Source organism: Callithrix jacchus, chromosome 3 (assembly GCF_049354715.1).
Source record: "Callithrix jacchus isolate 240 chromosome 3, calJac240_pri, whole genome shotgun sequence".
In the NCBI taxonomy this organism is placed as follows: Eukaryota; Metazoa; Chordata; class Mammalia; order Primates; family Cebidae; genus Callithrix; species Callithrix jacchus.
Genome location: NC_133504.1, coordinates 98,125,997 through 98,130,419, shown reverse-complemented (window position 1 = coordinate 98,130,419; position 4,423 = coordinate 98,125,997). Strand labels below are relative to the sequence as shown.

At 36.0% G+C, this 4,423-nt stretch overlaps 1 pseudogene; it reads right to left on the bottom strand.

The window, feature by feature from the left end:
• Positions 1–3,597: 3,597 nt before the first annotated feature.
• On the bottom strand, positions 3,598–4,211 carry LOC100412098 (rRNA-processing protein FCF1 homolog pseudogene; annotated as a pseudogene).
• Between the last annotated feature and the right edge of the window lie 212 nt (positions 4,212–4,423).

Here is a 4,423-nt window from a genome sequence, read left to right as displayed (position 1 = left end):
ATAAATGTTACAAAACCAAAAATGCATTGTTGTAAATATTACTTTATATAATTTAATGTCTCTTAAAGAAGGTGAAGAAAGGTAGCAAAGCAAATACACATTTATAGCCAGTGCCTCTCTATTTTCTAATTGTGAATGGCTACGTGAGGATCATCATGGTATTCCACTTCAAATGTCGGCTTCTTTCTTTTGTTCTTCATCTCCTGTGATGTTACACTCATATTTTCAGTAGCTGTCTAACTGTTCTCTATTAGTAAGAATAACATACATTATACATTGTGCATTGGTGGGTTCCCTAGATGTGTTCTGTATTCTATTTAAATCCACTGTTAAAATGCATTTGTATTAGGGACTTTTGTTCATTAAGTTTTGTTCATATTCGTTTAAACAAAAACTTTTTATAGAGCAATTTTCATGTTTCAGGCATTGTACCTGATGTTGGGGTTATAATGATGAATGTGATTCATCATTTGAAGAATTCAAGAATTCTTCAAATAATCAGACAATTACAATGCAATGTTTGACATGTTACAATGGGGAAAGCAGAGAGTGGAATGGGAACAGAGAGAAAGTATATGTAACCTAGATTTCTGAGGCCTCGCTCAACTGTGATTTGAACAATGGGTTGGAGTTAATGAGACATGGAGTTTGGTGGGGGTGGAGTATGGGCATGAATGGGTTTCAAAACAAGGAACTACAGGCATGAAGGCTTAGAGACAGGGAGCCTGAGATCATTCTTTGAGGGGCAGACTTCAGGGAAAGCAATGAAAGGACCTCAGTGTGATTGAGGCACTGAATTCAAGGGGTGGAATGATGAAATATGAGAATAATGTGGAAGGTTGATAGAGAGAAAGGAGTCATAGGCTGGGTGCAGTGGCTCACGCCTGCAATCCTAGCACTTTTCGAGGCCCAGGTGGGCGGATCACCTGAGGTCAGGAGTTTGAGACTTGCCTGGCCAACATGGTAAAACCTCGTCTTTACTAAAAAACACAAAAATTAACTGAATGTGGTGATGCACCCTTGTAATCCCAGTTATTTGGGAGGCTGAGGGACAAGAATCGCTTGAACTTGGGAGGCGGAGGCTGCAGTGAGCCAAGATCACACCATTGTACTCTAGCCTGGGCGACAGAGTAAGACTCATTTCAAAAAAGGAGAAAGGAATAGTTGAGAATCCAGGAGAATCTGCTCAGTAGGTAACTGCTATATAATTCTGGAAAGTCACTGTACTTCTTTGGGTTTTGATTTCCGTCTCCATAAATGAAAGATGTGATGTGAGCTTATATCAGCTCATATCCTATAAATGCTAAGTTCAAGAAGTCCCTCTAACAAATGGCTTGTTTGTGGGGTTGGAGTAGCTTAATACCATTCTTGCCTAAAGATGTTTGCATGAGCTCTGGAGGCTTGGTCTGCATTTTTTTCCTCCTTAGGGAGTTTATCCCAAGCCCTCTATAGCACATTTTGTTCTGTTATCACACAACATGCTAATGTTACAAAGGCATATTGATTTTACCACTGATATCATTTTACCACTGATGCCAAAGTCAAATGTTTCTAAGTCATAAAAAAGCCAATCCCAATAAAGTCTATTTAAAGAGAAGTAATATTTCCCGATAGCCATTTCAGCAATGTAAACTGCATGAGTTCTTTGTGAATAAGTTAATAAAAAAAGCCTTCTTCCAGACTTAAGTTCTGGAATTAGGTTTCAAGGTAGGGATAACTGTTTAAAATGAATTTCTAGGGCTCATTAGTAGTCACTACCTATTAGTCATAGTTAGTGTGAGTGGCAGAAATGGCAGGTTTTCTGATCTTTGTATTGCTTCTCAACTTTGTGAAAGTGGCCATTCCATAAATAAAAGCATGCTTTCCATCAAATTATTATCAGTGCCTATCTCATCTCCTCAGATAATTAGATTTACCCTTTGCATTTTTACACAAAACTTTGGTAATTTTTGTCTTTAAGTATTTTTGAGAATTAATTTTTAAAAAATTCATGAAAACTCTGTGTGTTTTCTAACTGTTAGTTTAGGGTTTCTTACAAACACTGTTGTATGAAACATCGTGTTAGCCTAATGTTTTGAGTGGAGAATACCTGGAATTTTTCAAAATTCTCAGCATTTTTATCTTTTCCTATAAAGGTGAAGCTTATGTAATCCACTGTTAGCAATGTAGAGGCATCTTTTGCTTTTCTAGGGCTAGTGATGAATGGATTTCAATACTCCCTTGCTAGTGGTGATTGATGGAATGCACCCATTTGAATGCTGCCTGTGTGTAGCAGTAAAATATTTAGCTAAAGATTTTTAAAGGATAGCTAATTAATGGTAAATTTAAAAATTCTATAAATCTATTTGATTACATTGTTATAGAACCCACAACACTAGCCTCATTTGCTCTGATCTCAAGATAAACAGAAACGCCGGTGGCATCACCAAGCTGGAAAGTGGCTTTAAGGTCAAACAAACCAACATCTATATTTTTCAGATGCTTTGGATCTCTACTGATTTCACCCAGTCCACTCAGTGGACACTAATAATTTCAACTAAAACTATTGTTGATTTGTCAGTCACTGCTAGGTGGGGTTTCACAGCAACATCATATACTGAGGGTCAGAAAAAGCAAGATCATTTGCTAGGGAAACAGTTCTCTATAGATATAAAATTCTTGCACTCTAATTAGATGAAGAAAATACTTTGCAATCAAGATATTTACATTTACTACTATACTCAAACACAATGTGGTCCTTGCAAACTATATTGCTTTCTGTTTTCAATATGCAAATTTCATTTTCTGTCCTATGGACTCTTGTCTCAATTTCTATGATGCTTTTTACCTAGAAGTTTCTGTTATAGATCTACAAGCTCCCAAGACCCAACTCAGTGGTGTTTTCCCATCTCTATCCAGTCAGTAATGAGGTCCCTATGCTCTGAATCTTGAGTTTTAGCTTTTCGGACCAGATGTCACCACATCCAGCCTTCTATTGTAGTTATGCAAATATGCAGTGCTCTAAGCTCCAGGATTACAGTGATTACATTCAACTTTGTTTCTCCAGTTGTCTAGAATAGAGGCTTGTTGTTAGGTGCTTAAGGAATGTATGCTGAATAGAAATACTTGTGAAATGTCAAATAGTAAATGGTAGATTGAAAATAAACCCTTAGAAGTGGCACATATTGTAGCTTTTCCTTTTTTTCCCTTAAAAAGATGCAACTAATTATTTTTTATTGTAAATACACAATTTATAATTGTATAAATTCATGGGTTACAAGGTGATGCCATAATTTGTGGATACAGTGTAGAATAATTCAATCAAATTAGCTAACCTATACATTATATTTAACATTTTTGTAGTGAGATCATCTGAAATTTAATGCCTTAGCAATTTTGAAATGTCTAATACTCTATTATTAATCATATTCTCCAGTTGTACAACAGATCTCAAAAAAGGGGGTAAAACATATTCTTTCTGAGATTTTGTACTTCATCATTATTTAAAATGTTTAAATGACATGAAATAAAAATTTCAAAACAGCATCACATGTTTAATGAACTGGCAGCAAGAGAAGGTTGGCGAAAGAAAGGCAGAGGAACTTTGTCTTGTACAAATTATAACTTAGGAACTCCATAATCATCTAGCATCTGTTCAATACTGTATTTATGGTAAGAAATGCACATGATTAGGAACTCTAAGGAATCTTATGCATTCATCTTTTAAGGTCCAGTCAATCGTGACCACAATGTAGCACTTGTGCTGAATCAGTCATCTGCTAAGCAGTCATCTACATAGGTTCCTTTGTGTATGCCTGGTAATGATTCAGATCTTGGATCCTTGGCAATCCTTAGAATCACTTGATTCTTTGGCCCCAATTTCTCAATTTCGGTTATACAAGGGATACATGTGGCATACAGACAGTTACACAATCAGTTATACAAGAGATATACTTGGCATACAAACAGTCCAGTTTGACTTTAATGGAATAGTTGATAAAGTTGGTATCAACAAAAATACCAACATGATAAAGTGGGCCCAGCTGTGTATTTTATTGGAAAAATAAGCAGGATGGGTGTTGGGGAACTTCTCTTTCCTGTGGCATGCTGGGATCTTTCTTCTCTTTATTTTTTGGGTTTAATCGATCCTTTTCTTCATGCCTCTGATCTCTGACACTAAGGATTCACTTCATGGCGACAAACTTTCTTGTTTTCTTTTGCTTCTCTTTGCTCATACCACACTCTTGGTTCTTCCAGAATCCCACTGTAGCTTTTTCTGGTGAAGTCAGATCATTTCAAAATTGTGTTGGTTTTGTAGGTGGCTAACTAAGATATAATTTTTCTTCGTCATATCTACTAGTACTCATGATAATAACAAACAATTTGCTGTAATATACATTGGTAGCATGTTTTCTTTCATGGTCTTTTTTATTTTTACATTTGA